Consider the following 16,461-nt stretch of genomic DNA (forward strand, 5'->3'; position numbering starts at 1 on the left):
GTCTCCGCTGTGTTTCTGGGCCATAGAGGTCCTTTCTAGGTGTTGATCCAACATCTTCTCTGGATACGGACTGGATCCGGGTGACTGAAGCGGATACAGACTGGATCTGGTGGCTACGGTGACCTCGGAATAAGGGATTTCTCCTCTAGCCCTATCGGCGACTCGTGCACTTCGAGCCTTCTTAGTGACGGCGCAAGTTGCTGACTGCCGACTGCGTTGGTGGTATAGTGGTGAGCATAGCTGCCTTCCAAGCAGTTGACCCGGATTCGATTCCCGGCCAACGCATGTCCTTTGGCTCGGGCTGACGTCGAAGCAGAACTCCCTCTGTGACCTGTGCCTCCACCCAAAACTTTTGGATGGAATAATTTCGGATGGACCCATCATTAGCTGAAGTCGCATAACACTTGCAACACTACCCGTAGCAGGGGTCATTGTTTGGACTCTTTTTTTTTTTTTTTAATTGCGCTTTAAACAAAAAGTATTGTGTCAATGCAACTGAACAACATTTATTAGGAACACAGTGCGTCAATAAAGCTACTGACTTCCGCCTGCGTTGGCGGTCTCCGCTGTGTTTCTGGGCCATAGAGGTCCTTTCTAGGTGTTGATCCAACATCTTCTCTGGATACGGACTGGATCCGGGTGACTGAAGCGGATACAGACTGGATCTGGTGGCTACGGTGACCTCGGAATAAGGGATTTCTTTAAAAGACTTTTTTTTTCATATAAGATTTTATCCAACTTTTCAGACAGAGGCATGAGAAAGAGATTGCCTTGATTGGGCTTTTGGTTATTATAGGCACTCTCTGCGTTTGACCACTTCGTGTTTATTTAGCCGGATGGGAAGGCAGCGCTTTCTTGTACGTGACGGGATGCAAATTCTTGAAGGCTCTCTTTAGTGACGGGTCCAAACAAAGATCTCATCTGCTCCTCTAGCCCTATCGGCGACTAGTGCACTTCGAGCCTTCTTAGTGACGGCGCAAGTTGCTGACTGCTGACTGCGTTGGTGGTATAGTGGTGAGCATAGCTGCCTTCCAAGCAGTTGACCCGGATTCGATTCCCGGCCAACGCATGTCCTTTGGCTCGGGCTGACGTCGAAGCAGAACTCCCTCTGTGACCTGCTGACATTAGCTGAAGTCGCACAACACTTGCAACACTACCCGTAGCAGGGGTCATTGTTTGGACTCTTTTTTTTTTTTTTTAATTGCGCTTTAAACAAAAAGTATTGTGTCAATGCAACTGAACAACATTTATTAGGAACACAGTGCGTCAATAAAGCTACTGACTTCCGCCTGCGTTGGTGGTATAGTGGTGAGCATAGCTGCCTTCCAAGCAGTTGAGCCGGGTTCGATTCCCGGCCAACGCATGTCCTTTGGCTCGGGCTGACGTCGAAGCAGAACTCCTTCTGTGACCTGCGACTCCAACCAAACATTTTGGATGGATCATTCGGAAGACGAAAAGAACCAGCTCTCCCCGTCGGGGAATCGAACCCCGGTCTTCCGCGTGACAGGCGGAGATACTGTCCACTATACTAACGAGGAGCCGTGCATGCTGCCGTTTCTCCCCCAACTGACGGCACTGCACTGACATAACTAAACAATGCATGGCTTCTTCTGACGCAGACCCAGCCCTAGCACCGTAAAATTTCTGATGGACCCATCATTAGCTGAAGTCGCATAACACTTGGAACACTACCCGTAGCAGGGGTCATTGTTTGGACTCTTTTTTTTTTTTTTTTTTTTTTTAAATTGCGCTTTAAACAAAAAGTATTGCGTCAATGCAACTGAACAACATTAATTAGGAACACAGTGCGTCAAAAAGCAAAATGACAGTTAAAGGCATTTCGTTATTGAACTCAGTTCAGTTTAAATAGTATCTGTGCAATAATTTGCAATCAAGTCAACGATATCGCTGTACTTGAAGTGTCCCCAGCTCCGCCTGCCAGAAGCGACAGAGGCAAGAAACCAAAACTCGATCGGTGAAAGGATGGAGAAAAAACCCGGTGAGAAACCAGGCTCAGTCGGGGAGACAGTTCTCCCCTTGTCAGACGAAACAGGTAGATCAGCTCCAGGCTGCAGGAATGTCAGACTGTGCAGAAGAATCATCTGTTTCCTGTGGTCTTGTCCAGGTGGTCTTTACAGGGGATTTGTATCTGCGGCTCATCTAGTTGTCACGGTCTCCGCTGTGTTTCTGGGCCATAGAGGTCCTTTCTAGGTGTTGATCCAACATCTTCTCTGGATACGGACTGGATCCGGGTGACTGAAGCGGATACAGACTGGATCTGGTGGCTACGGTGACCTCGGAATAAGGGATTTCTCCTCTAGCCCTATCGGCGACTCGTGCACTTCGAGCCTTCTTAGTGACGGCGCAAGTTGCTGACTGCTGACTGCGTTGGTGGTATAGTGGTGAGCATAGCTGCCTTCCAAGCAGTTGACCCGGATTCGATTCCCAGCCAACGCATGTCCTTTGGCTCGGGCTGATGTCGAAGCAGAACTCCCTCTGTGACCTGTGCCTCCACCCAAAACTTTTGGATGGAATAATTTCGGATGGACCCATCATTAGCTGAAGTCGCATAACACTTGCAACACTACCCGTAGCAGGGGTCATTGTTTGGACTCTTTTTTTTTTTTTTAATTGCGCTTTAAACAAAAAGTATTGTGTCAATGCAACTGAACAACATTTATTAGGAACACAGTGCGTCAATAAAGCTACTGACTTCCGCCTGCGTTGGCGGTCTCCGCTGTGTTTCTGGGCCATAGAGGTCCTTTCTAGGTGTTGATCCAACATCTTCTCTGGATACGGACTGGATCCGGGTGACTAAAGCAGATACAGACTGGATCTGGTGGCTACGGTGACCTCGGAATAAGGGATTTCTTTAAAAGACTTTTTTTTTCATATAAGATTTTATCCAACTTTTCAGACGGAGGCATGAGAAAGAGATTGCCTTGATTGGGCTTTTGGTTATTATAGGCACTCTCTGCGTTTGACCACTTCGTGTTTATTTAGCCGGATGGGAAGGCAGCGCTTTCTTGTACGTGACGGGATGCAAATTCTTGAAGGCTCTCTTTAGTGACGGGTCCAAACAAAGATCTCATCTGCTCCTCTAGCCCTATCGGCGACTAGTGCACTTCGAGCCTTCTTAGTGACGGCGCAAGTTGCTGACTGCTGACTGCGTTGGTGGTATAGTGGTGAGCATAGCTGCCTTCCAAGCAGTTGACCCGGATTCGATTCCCGGCCAACGCATGTCCTTTGGCTCGGGCTGACGTCGAAGCAGAACTCCCTCTGTGACCTGCTGACATTAGCTGAAGTCGCACAACACTTGCAACACTACCCGTAGCAGGGGTCATTGTTTGGACTCTTTTTTTTTTTTTTTAATTGCGCTTTAAACAAAAAGTATTGTGTCAATGCAACTGAACAACATTTATTAGGAACACAGTGCGTCAATAAAGCTACTGACTTCCGCCTGCGTTGGTGGTATAGTGGTGAGCATAGCTGCCTTCCAAGCAGTTGAGCCGGGTTCGATTCCCGGCCAACGCATGTCCTTTGGCTCGGGCTGACGTCGAAGCAGAACTCCTTCTGTGACCTGCGACTCCAACCAAACATTTTGGATGGATCATTCGGAAGACGAAAAGAACCAGCTCTCCCCGTCGGGGAATCGAACCCCGGTCTTCCGCGTGACAGGCGGAGATACTGTCCACTATACTAACGAGGAGCCGTGCATGCTGCCGTTTCTCCCCCAACTGACGGCACTGCACTGACATAACTAAACAATGCATGGCTTCTTCTGACGCAGACCCAGCCCTAGCACCGTAAAATTTCTGATGGACCCATCATTAGCTGAAGTCGCATAACACTTGGAACACTACCCGTAGCAGGGGTCATTGTTTGGACTCTTTTTTTTTTTTTTTTTTTTTTTTTTAAATTGCGCTTTAAACAAAAAGTATTGCGTCAATGCAACTGAACAACATTAATTAGGAACACAGTGCGTCAAAAAGCAAAATGACAGTTAAAGGCATTTCGTTATTGAACTCTTTGATGACATCATTCAGCTAAGTTCAGTTTAAATAGTATCTGTGCAATAATTTGCAATCAAGTCAACGATATCGCTGTACTTGAAGTGTCCCCAGCTCCGCCTGCCAGAAGCGACAGAGGCAAGAAACCAAAACTCGATCGGTGAAAGGATGGAGAAAAAACCCGGTGAGAAACCAGGCTCAGTCGGGGAGACAGTTCTCCCCTTGTCAGACGAAACAGGTAGATCAGCTCCAGGCTGCAGGAATGTCAGACTGTGCAGAAGAATCATCTGTTTCCTGTGGTCTTGTCCAGGTGGTCTTTACAGGGGATTTGTATCTGCGGCTCATCTAGTTGTCACGGTCTCCGCTGTGTTTCTGGGCCATAGAGGTCCTTTCTAGGTGTTGATCCAACATCTTCTCTGGATACGGACTGGATCCGGGTGACTGAAGCGGATACAGACTGGATCTGGTGGCTACGGTGACCTCGGAATAAGGGATTTCTCCTCTAGCCCTATCGGCGACTCGTGCACTTCGAGCCTTCTTAGTGACGGCGCAAGTTGCTGACTGCTGACTGCGTTGGTGGTATAGTGGTGAGCATAGCTGCCTTCCAAGCAGTTGACCCGGATTCGATTCCCGGCCAACGCATGTCCTTTGGCTCGGGCTGACGTCGAAGCAGAACTCCCTCTGTGACCTGTGCCTCCACCCAAAACTTTTGGATGGAATAATTTCGGATGGACCCATCATTAGCTGAAGTCGCATAACACTTGCAACACTACCCGTAGCAGGGGTCATTGTTTGGACTCTTTTTTTTTTTTTTAATTGCGCTTTAAACAAAAAGTATTGTGTCAATGCAACTGAACAACATTTATTAGGAACACAGTGCGTCAATAAAGCTACTGACTTCCGCCTGCGTTGGCGGTCTCCGCTGTGTTTCTGGGCCATAGAGGTCCTTTCTAGGTGTTGATCCAACATCTTCTCTGGATACGGACTGGATCCGGGTGACTGAAGCGGATACAGACTGGATCTGGTGGCTACGGTGACCTCGGAATAAGGGATTTCTTTAAAAGACTTTTTTTTTTCATATAAGATTTTATCCAACTTTTCAGACAGAGGCATGAGAAAGAGATTGCCTTGATTGGGCTTTTGGTTATTATAGGCACTCTCTGCGTTTGACCACTTCGTGTTTATTTAGCCGGATGGGAAGGCAGCGCTTTCTTGTACGTGACGGGATGCAAATTCTTGAAGGCTCTCTTTAGTGACGGGTCCAAACAAAGATCTCATCTGCTCCTCTAGCCCTATCGGCGACTCGTGCACTTCGAGCCTTCTTAGTGACGGCGCAAGTTGCTGACTGCCGACTGCGTTGGTGGTATAGTGGTGAGCATAGCTGCCTTCCAAGCAGTTGACCCGGATTCGATTCCCGGCCAACGCATGTCCTTTGGCTCAGGCTGACGTCGAAGCAGAACTCCCTCTGTGACCTGTGCCTCCACCCAAAACTTTTGGATGGAATAATTTCGGATGGACCCATCATTAGCTGAAGTCGCATAACACTTGCAACACTACCCGTAGCAGGGGTCATTGTTTGGACTCTTTTTTTTTTTTTTAATTGCGCTTTAAACAAAAAGTATTGTGTCAATGCAACTGAACAACATTTATTAGGAACACAGTGCGTCAATAAAGCTACTGACTTCCGCCTGCGTTGGCGGTCTCCGCTGTGTTTCTGGGCCATAGAGGTCCTTTCTAGGTGTTGATCCACCATCTTCTCTGTATACGGACTGGATCCGGGTGACTGAAGCGGATACAGACTGGATCTGGTGGCTACGGTGACCTCGGAATAAGGGATTTCTTTAAAAGACTTTTTTTTTCATATAAGATTTTATCCAACTTTTCAGACAGAGGCATGAGAAAGAGATTGCCTTGATTGGGCTTTTGGTTATTATAGGCACTCTCTGCGTTTGACCACTTCGTGTTTATTTAGCCGGATGGGAAGGCAGCGCTTTCTTGTACGTGACGGGATGCAAATTCTTGAAGGCTCTCTTTAGTGACGGGTCCAAACAAAGATCTCATCTGCTCCTCTAGCCCTATCGGCGACTAGTGCACTTCGAGCCTTCTTAGTGACGGCGCAAGTTGCTGACTGCTGACTGCGTTGGTGGTATAGTGGTGAGCATAGCTGCCTTCCAAGCAGTTGACCCGGATTCGATTCCCGGCCAACGCATGTCCTTTGGCTCGGGCTGACGTCGAAGCAGAACTCCCTCTGTGACCTGCTGACATTAGCTGAAGTCGCACAACACTTGCAACACTACCCGTAGCAGGGGTCATTGTTTGGACTCTTTTTTTTTTTTTTTAATTGCGCTTTAAACAAAAAGTATTGTGTCAATGCAACTGAACAACATTTATTAGGAACACAGTGCGTCAATAAAGCTACTGACTTCCGCCTGCGTTGGTGGTATAGTGGTGAGCATAGCTGCCTTCCAAGCAGTTGAGCCGGGTTCGATTCCCGGCCAACGCATGTCCTTTGGCTCGGGCTGACGTCGAAGCAGAACTCCTTCTGTGACCTGCGACTCCAACCAAACATTTTGGATGGATCATTCGGAAGACGAAAAGAACCAGCTCTCCCCGTCGGGGAATCGAACCCCGGTCTTCCGCGTGACAGGCGGAGATACTGTCCACTATACTAACGAGGAGCCGTGCATGCTGCCGTTTCTCCCCCAACTCACGGCACTGCACTGACATAACTAAACAATGCATGGCTTCTTCTGACGCAGACCCAGCCCTAGCACCGTAAAATTTCTGATGGACCCATCATTAGCTGAAGTCGCATAACACTTGGAACACTACCCGTAGCAGGGGTCATTGTTTGGACTCTTTTTTTTTTTTTTTTTTTTTTTAAATTGCGCTTTAAACAAAAAGTATTGCGTCAATGCAACTGAACAACATTAATTAGGAACACAGTGCGTCAAAAAGCAAAATGACAGTTAAAGGCATTTCGTTATTGAACTCTTTGATGACATCATTCAGCTAAGTTCAGTTTAAATAGTATCTGTGCAATAATTTGCAATCAAGTCAACAATATCGCTGTACTTGAAGTGTCCCCAGCTCCGCCTGCCAGAAGCGACAGAGGCAAGAAACCAAAACTCGATCGGTGAAAGGATGGAGAAAAAACCCGGTGAGAAACCAGGCTCAGTCGGGGAGACAGTTCTCCCCTTGTCAGACGAAACAGGTAGATCAGCTCCAGGCTGCAGGAATGTCAGACTGTGCAGAAGAATCATCTGTTTCCTGTGGTCTTGTCCAGGTGGTCTTTACAGGGGATTTGTATCTGCGGCTCATCTAGTTGTCACGGTCTCCGCTGTGTTTCTGGGCCATAGAGGTCCTTTCTAGGTGTTGATCCAACATCTTCTCTGGATACGGACTGGATCCGGGTGACTGAAGCGGATACAGACTGGATCTGGTGGCTACGGTGACCTCGGAATAAGGGATTTCTTTAAAAGACTTTTTTTTTCATATAAGATTTTATCCAACTTTTCAGACAGAGGCATGAGAAAGAGATTGCCTTGATTGGGCTTTTGGTTATTATAGGCACTCTCTGCGTTTGACCACTTCGTGTTTATTTAGCCGGATGGGAAGGCAGCACTTTCTTGTACGTGACGGGATGCAAATTCTTGAAGGCTCTCTTTAGTGACGGGTCCAAACAAAGATCTCATCTGCTCCTCTAGCCCTATCGGCGACTCGTGCACTTCGAGCCTTCTTAGTGACGGCGCAAGTTGCTGACTTCCGCCTGCGTTGGTGGTATAGTGGTGAGCATAGCTGCCTTCCAAGCAGTTGACCCGGGTTCGATTCCCGGCCAACGCATGTCCTTTGGCTCGGGCTGACGTCGAAGCAGAACTCCTTCTGTGACCTGCGACTCCAACCAAACATTTTGGATGGATCATTCGGAAGACGAAAAGAACCAGCTCTCCCCGTCGGGGAATCGAACCCGGTCTTCCGCGTGACAGGCGGAGATACTGTCCACTATACTAACGAGGAGCCGTGCATGCTGCCGTTTCTCCCCCAACTGACGGCACTGCACTGACATAACTAAACAATGCATGGCTTCTTCTGACGCAGACCCAGCCCTAGCACCGTAAAATTTCTGATGGACCCATCATTAGCTGAAGTCGCATAACACTTGGAACACTACCCGTAGCAGGGGATCATTGTTTGGACTCTTTTTTTTTTTTTTTTTTTTTTAAATTGCGCTTTAAACAAAAAGTATTGCGTCAATGCAACTGAACAACATTAATTAGGAACACAGTGCGTCAAAAAGCAAAATGACAGTTAAAGGCATTTCGTTATTGAACTCTTTGATGACATAATTCAGCTAAGTTCAGTTTAAATAGTATCTGTGCAATAATTTGCAATCAAGTCAACGATATCGCTGTACTTGAAGTGTCCCCAGCTCCGCCTGCCAGAAGCGACAGAGGCAAGAAACCAAAACTCAATCGGTGAAAGGATGGAGAAAAAACCCGGTGAGAAACCAGGCTCAGTCGGGGAGACAGTTCTCCCCTTGTCAGACGAAACAGGTAGATCAGCTCCAGGCTGCAGGAATGTCAGACTGTGCAGAAGAATCATCTGTTTCCTGTGGTCTTGTCCAGGTGGTCTTTACAGGGGATTTGTATCTGCGGCTCATCTAGTTGTCACGGTCTCCGCTGTGTTTCTGGGCCATAGAGGTCCTTTCTAGGTGTTGATCCAACATCTTCTCTGGATACGGACTGGATCCGGGTGACTGAAGCGGATACAGACTGGATCTGGTGGCTACGGTGACCTCGGAATAAGGGATTTCTCCTCTAGCCCTATCGGCGACTCGTGCACTTCGAGCCTTCTTAGTGACGGCGTAAGTTGCTGACTGCTGACTGCGTTGGTGGTATAGTGGTGAGCATAGCTGCCTTCCAAGCAGTTGACCCGGATTCGATTCCCGGCCAACGCATGTCCTTTGGCTCGGGCTGACGTCGAAGCAGAACTCCCTCTGTGACCTGTGCCTCCACCCAAAACTTTTGGATGGAATAATTTCGGATGGACCCATCATTAGCTGAAGTCGCATAACACTTGCAACACTACCCGTAGCAGGGGTCATTGTTTGGACTCTTTTTTTTTTTTTTTATTGCGCTTTAAACAAAAAGTATTGTGTCAATGCAACTGAACAACATTTATTAGGAACACAGTGCGTCAATAAAGCTACTGACTTCCGCCTGCGTTGGCGGTCTCCGCTGTGTTTCTGGGCCATAGAGGTCCTTTCTAGGTGTTGATCCAACATCTTCTCTGGATACGGACTGGATCCGGGTGACTGAAGCGGATACAGACTGGATCTGGTGGCTACGGTGACCTCGGAATAAGGGATTTCTTTAAAAGACTTTTTTTTTCATATAAGATTTTATCCAACTTTTCAGACAGAGGCATGAGAAAGAGATTGCCTTGATTGGGCTTTTGGTTATTATAGGCACTCTCTGCGTTTGACCACTTCGTGTTTATTTAGCCGGATGGGAAGGCAGCGCTTTCTTGTACGTGACGGGATGCAAATTCTTGAAGGCTCTCTTTAGTGACGGGTCCAAACAAAGATCTCATCTGCTCCTCTAGCCCTATCGGCGACTCGTGCACTTCGAGCCTTCTTAGTGACGGCGCAAGTTGCTGACTGCTGACTGCGTTGGTGGTATAGTGGTGAGCATAGCTGCCTTCCAAGCAGTTGACCCGGATTCGATTCCCGGGCCAACGCATGTCCTTTGGCTCGGGCTGACGTCGAAGCAGAACTCCCTCTGTGACCTGTGCCTCCACCCAAAACTTTTGGATGGAATAATTTCGGACGGACCCATCATTAGCTGAAGTCGCACAACACTTGCAACACTACCCGTAGCAGGGGTCATTGTTTGGACTCTTTTTTTTTTTTTTTTAATTGCGCTTTAAACAAAAAGTATTGTGTCAATGCAACTGAACAACATTTATTAGGAACACAGTGCGTCAATAAAGCTACTGACTTCCGCCTGCGTAGATACTGTCCACTATACTAACGAGGAGCCGTGCATGCTGCCGTTTCTCCCCCAACTGACGGCACTGCACTGACATAACTAAACAATGCATGGCTTCTTCTGACGGGCCAGCCGCGAATAGTTGTCATGCGCTGACAGCCAATCAGACTGCAGCAGCTGGCCAAAGAGCGGAAATTACATCACAGCCAATCAGATTTTTTCATGCATTCATTTGGACCGGGGTTCGAATCCCACTCACACAGGTCTAAACTATTATTAAACTCAGCTTTATGCTTTTTAATAAATAAAAAAAATCTAACATTTAACAACATCTTACAGCTACAAAGTTTTTGAAATTTATGTCTTTCCTTTTTGGATTACAAAGCAAAGGATTATATAAAATAAACACAGTAAAATAATGCTAGTATACATTACATGATTATATAAAAACACAAATGGTTATATTAAATTACTTTTCAAATGTAAATTGAAGAAAATTTAATTTAACTTAGTAATATTCAAGTACTGAGTGAAAATTGATTGATGGAATAATGTAAGTCACACTTAAGATAACTGATCAAGTAAGAGTTTTCAAAACCATAGACACTGTAAAATATTAGTCATACGAAGTGGAAACAGCACTCGTGAAGCAATTTGTATTTTTCAGTTGTGTTTATTAAATGCTTTTAGCACCTTTTAAGATCAAGCCAAAATAATTAAATAGAAAAAAGAATTCTGACAATATAAATAGATATTACAATCTCATACTGAAAAATTAAAATATACAGTATATACATGAGTTAAATATTGCTAAATAAGCTGCAAATTAATATCTCGTATTTTTCTTTAGACTCTTTCCAGGTCACCTCTTTCTCAATGCCCTGATGTTGGTAAATAAAGAAGACTTTAGCTTTACTTTTTTTCAAAAACTTTTTTGAACTTATTTCAGGATAGCCTGTGTGTGTGTGTGTGTGTGTGTGTGTGAGGACTGTTTGGATCCTGGCTAAGTTCCATTTCACAAAATCTGCACAAGTGAACAACGTGTTCATCTCCAGGCCTTTCGTGTTTTTGCAGTCCTGTTTCTTTGTGTCCTTCAGTTCAGTCTAAAGTGCTCCATTTCCATAAAGTCTTGGAATGACATCCTGGTGTTTACTTTTCTGCAGTCGTGTTTAATGAAGAACTGGTGTTCAGCAGTGTGGTCAGGTGCTTGACATAATGTGACGTGTAGTTTTGTGGTCATATGGAGCGTGCTGTTAGGATGTCTTCCTGTGGTGTTTATTAAGCACGTTGTCGATAGGCTCAGCGTTCGCTGTCCAGTACAAACACCCTGTCAGCAGTCTTCACAGGTCAGGTACGGCCAGCACATGCAGAGGTGACATACATGTAGTTCCTATACAGAGGGGAAACATGTGATCAATTTACGCATCATGAACATTCAGAGTGAGGCTCCACATGAGACCCATGAGATGAGGACAGCGAGGACACAGACAGAGAACCAGTGGGGTCTACAACAAGCTGAATATTGAGTTTAATGTGTAAGGAAACAGTTTCTTCAGGTTTATGAAGGTGAAGTTAAGACCTTTTTAAAACCAAGCAAATCAAATTTGAGGAACAAATGAGGAAAAACACAAATATGTTCTGTAAATGGAAATGTCTGGATAGTAGTATTAACTTCAGAGTTTGAAAACACAACTTCCAACAGATATTCATAATTTAATTTGACAGAAACACACTGAAAGCCTCTGCTCCCAGACACTACAACATTTCATATGTTACTGTACGTTCAGATCATGCTGCAAAATCATGCTGCCTTGTTTTCCAGTGAACATGCATAAATATTATAAAATAAAGATACATTTACTGGAGATACAAAATTACATGAAATACAAAGACTTGTTTGAAAGAATTGTGTGATTATAACAAGAAGTAATATCTGCCATTTAGGGAAAAAAAGTCACCTAAATTCAAAGAAAAGTTATAGTAAATCATTGACGAATATTTTTTTATTGTTTTAAGTGTAAACTAAGGAGCCCCGCACATGACATGCAAGAAAAAAATAAATAAATTGTGTGCATGCTTTACTAATTTGCTGGCAATAGTAAATCGAGGGAACGCTATAGTAATCGTGTGCACGTTTTAGTACATTGAGGGAATGAATTAGTAAATCACACACGTTTTAGCCTTATATTTTTTCCTGCATGTCATGTGCGAGGCTCCTTAGTAAACTTATTTAATTAGTGTTACATTTTTCAAGACTTCATTTTACATTTGCATCATAAATTACATATTGATTGAAAGATATCTGCACTGGAAAACAAGACAAAACTCAGAGGAAGTGATTCATTCCTTTCAAACTTTCTTAAGGCATTAATTTGTGTAAGGGTAAATTAAGACATTTTAAGACTTTAAAACCTGCAGGAACTCTTGTGTGTTTGTTGTTAATGTGTTAAATATTCACCTGTCTCTGACTGAAGATCTGCTCGGGTCCCAGGAAAAGAAGACAGCAAAGACACAATCAGTGAAGAAGCAGTGCTCTCTGAAAGAACAACAACAATATAGCAATATTAAAAAAAGGAATAATTATAACTATATTACAGACACGAACAAACACACTCACACACATAAATAATACTTAAATTGATACACATAATATTTTATATATATATATATATATATATATATATATATATATATATATATATGTGTGTGTGTGTGTGTGTGTGTGTGTGTGTGTGTAAGCATTGGGACCGTATGATATTCACAAATAAAAGTTTTTAAATCCTATAAGACTGTATGCAGTTTCATTGTAAAACTATAGTAATCTTGCTGTTCTTGGCAGACTGACATTCATTTAAAGTCTCATGACTGTCCTGTAAATATAATGCCAATGCAATAACAACAATAGTACATTTATTGTTGTGATTCTACTAAAATAACATGGCTAAATCATGGTTACTATAGTAAAACCATAGTCAGAAAACATTTCTGAACTGTGGAATACATGTAATCTCATTACAAAAGTGAAAATAATGTTTACTTCATTCATAATTCAACTTGTAATCAACAGATGACATGTTAATGATGACAAACAATACACAGAAACGTAAATCATGGCTATGTTCATTCATAATTTGCAAACAAATATATCTAGGCTGAACTATAGTAAACCGTTTAGAAACGAGCAAAGTTTACCAACGTGATTTCATCATTAACGGTAACGAAACGTCAGCTGATATCACGTAAAGTATCTTACCTTTGATAGACGCTTGAGAATGCGTTGAATTTAACAACGGAGGCGATCGCTGTTATGTGTTTTCTTCTTCTCCTTCTTCTGCGAATTCAAACTTCCCGCGGTGCCCAAAACCGGAAGAGCGCCACGAGAGCGCTAGCGGCCGAAAGTATATTACATCCGTAGTGGTTTAGCACTACCATTGAGAATGAATGGGAAACGGTTTAGGGCCGTTTAGCTAAACAATTCAAGGCCGCGGCTGACGCAGACCCAGCCCTAGCACCGTAAAATTTCTGATGGACCCATCATTAGCTGAAGTCGCATAACACTTGCAACACTACCCGTAGCAGGGGTCATTGTTTGGACTCTTTTTTTTTTTTTTTTTTTTTTTTTAAATTGCGCTTTAAACAAAAAGTATTGCGTCAATGCAACTGAACAACATTAATTAGGAACACAGTGCGTCAAAAAGCAAAATGACAGTTAAAGGCATTTCGTTATTGAACTCTTTGATGACATCATTCAGCTAAGTTCAGTTTAAATAGTATCTGTGCAATAATTTGCAATCAAGTCAACGATATCGCTGTACTTGAAGTGTCCCCAGCTCCGCCTGCCAGAAGCGACAGAGGCAAGAAACCAAAACTCGATCGGTGAAAGGATGGAGAAAAAACCCGGTGAGAAACCAGGCTCAGTCGGGGAGACAGTTCTCCCCTTGTCAGACGAAACCAGTAGATCAGCTCCAGGCTGCAGGAATGTCAGACTGTGCAGAAGAATCATCTGTTTCCTGTGGTCTTGTCCAGGTGGTCTTTACAGGGGATTTGTATCTGCGGCTCATCTAGTTGTCACGGTCTCCGCTGTGTTTCTGGGCCATAGAGGTCCTTTCTAGGTGTTGATCCACCATCTTCTCTGGATACGGACTGGATCCGGGTGACTGAAGCGGATACAGACTGGATCTGGTGGCTACGGTGACCTCGGAATAAGGGATTTCTTTAAAAGACTTTTTTTTTCATATAAGATTTTATCCAACTTTTCAGACAGAGGCATGAGAAAGAGATTGCCTTGATTGGGCTTTTGGTTATTATAGGCACTCTCTGCGTTTGACCACTTCGTGTTTATTTAGCCGGATGGGAAGGCAGCACTTTCTTTTACGTGACGGGATGCAAATTCTTGAAGGCTCTCTTTAGTGACGGGTCCAAACAAAGATCTCATCTGCTCCTCTAGCCCTATCGGCGACTCGTGCACTTCGAGCCTTCTTAGTGACGGCGCAAGTTGCTGACTTCCGCCTGCGTTGGTGGTATAGTGGTGAGCATAGCTGCCTTCCAAGCAGTTGACCCGGGTTCGATTCCCGGCCCACGCATGTCCTTTGGCTCGGGCTGACGTCGAAGCAGAACTCCTTCTGTGACCTGCGACTCCAACCAAACATTTTGGATGGATCATTCGGAAGACGAAAAGAACCAGCTCTCCCCGTCGGGGAATCGAACCCCGGTCTTCCGCGTGACAGGCGGATATACTGTCCACTATACTAACGAGGAGCCGTGCATGCTGCCGTTTCTCCCCCAACTGACGGCACTGCACTGACATAACTAAACAATGCATGGCTTCTTCTGACGCAGACCCAGCCCTAGCACCGTAAAATTTCTGATGGACCCATCATTAGCTGAAGTCGCATAACACTTGGAACACTACCCGTAGCAGGGGTCATTGTTTGGACTTTTTTTTTTTTTTTTTTTTTTTTTTAAATTGCGCTTTAAACAAAAAGTATTGCGTCAATGCAACTGAACAACATTAATTAGGAACACAGTGCGTCAAAAAGCAAAATGACAGTTAAAGGCATTTCGTTATTGAACTCTTTGATGACATCATTCAGCTAAGTTCAGTTTAAATAGTATCTGTGCAATAATTTGCAATCAAGTCAACGATATCGCTGTACTTGAAGTGTCCCCAGCTCCGCCTGCCAGAAGCGACAGAGGCAAGAAACCAAAACTCGATCGGTGAAAGGATGGAGAAAAAACCCGGTGAGAAACCAGGCTCAATCGGGGAGACAGTTCTCCCCTTGTCAGACGAAACAGGTAGATCAGCTCCAGGCTGCAGGAATGTCAGACTGTGCAGAAGAATCATCTGTTTCCTGTGGTCTTGTCCAGGTGGTCTTTACAGGGGATTTGTATCTGCGGCTCATCTAGTTGTCACGGTCTCCGCTGTGTTTCTGGGCCATAGAGGTCCTTTCTAGGTGTTGATCCACCATCTTCTCTGTATACGGACTGGATCCGGGTGACTGAAGCGGATACAGACTGGATCTGGTGGCTACGGTGACCTCGGAATAAGGGATTTCTTTAAAAGACTTTTTTTTTCATATAAGATTTTATCCAACTTTTCAGACAGAGGCATGAGAAAGAGATTGCCTTGATTGGGCTTTTGGTTATTATAGGCACTCTCTGCGTTTGACCACTTCGTGTTTATTTAGCCGGATGGGAAGGCAGCGCTTTCTTGTACGTGACGGGATGCAAATTCTTGAAGGCTCTCTTTAGTGACGGGTCCAAACAAAGATCTCATCTGCTCCTCTAGCCCTATCGGCGACTCGTGCACTTCGAGCCTTCTTAGTGACGGCGCAAGTTGCTGACTGCTGACTGCGTTGGTGGTATAGTGGTGAGCATAGCTGCCTTCCAAGCATTGGCCAGTCGCGGATAGGTGTAGAGCGCTGACTAGCCAATAGAAACAAAGGAAATTGCAGGGAGGCGGGACGAGTAAAATACACAGAATTAGAGGTTCGAATCCCGTCTCGGCCACAAATACTATAAAATGAGTTCATATTCGTTTTTTCATCTAGATACACTTTAATTATGATTAACATATAATAAACAAACTTTGTGAACAGATAAAATAAATCTTGTAATAACTGTTTTTTGTACGATGTACAAAATGTGCAACAATCTTAATAAACATGTACATTATAATAGGGAATAGTTATTTTTAATATAGAAAATTTGAATAATTAAAAATAACATTTTGATAATGGTTCAGGCCTTTATTTTTAAAGAGACATCTATTTATATTTGTATAACTGTGCACAGAAAACCCATATATATAAAATAAAACAAAAACTCACAAAAAAAGTAAGTTTTTCATTTTATTTATAATAGAGTAATATACTTAAAAATGAAAATAAAAATTAACCAAAATAAATAATAATAAATATACATAAAATAATCATAGATTATTAAACAACACCTACAAATAT

At 44.1% G+C, this 16,461-nt stretch overlaps 1 long non-coding RNA gene and 1 other non-coding gene across 2 annotated transcripts; both read right to left on the reverse strand.

Annotated features, from left to right (window-relative positions):
* Nucleotides 1-10,541: 10,541 nt before the first annotated feature.
* On the reverse strand, nucleotides 10,542-13,482 carry LOC127979073 (uncharacterized). Its single transcript, XR_008158720.1, has 3 exons — nucleotides 13,254-13,482; nucleotides 12,459-12,536; nucleotides 10,542-11,390 (listed from the first exon to the last, which is right to left on the reverse strand). It is a non-coding gene; the product is annotated as an uncharacterized LOC127979073 (long non-coding RNA).
* A 1,204-nt stretch (nucleotides 13,483-14,686) lies between these two features.
* Nucleotides 14,687-14,758, reverse strand: trnad-guc (transfer RNA aspartic acid (anticodon GUC)). Its single transcript has one exon. It is a non-coding gene; the product is annotated as a tRNA-Asp (tRNA).
* Between the last annotated feature and the right edge of the window lie 1,703 nt (nucleotides 14,759-16,461).

Source organism: Carassius gibelio, chromosome B19 (genome assembly GCF_023724105.1).
Source record: "Carassius gibelio isolate Cgi1373 ecotype wild population from Czech Republic chromosome B19, carGib1.2-hapl.c, whole genome shotgun sequence".
Lineage (NCBI taxonomy): Eukaryota > Metazoa > Chordata > Actinopteri > Cypriniformes > Cyprinidae > Carassius > Carassius gibelio.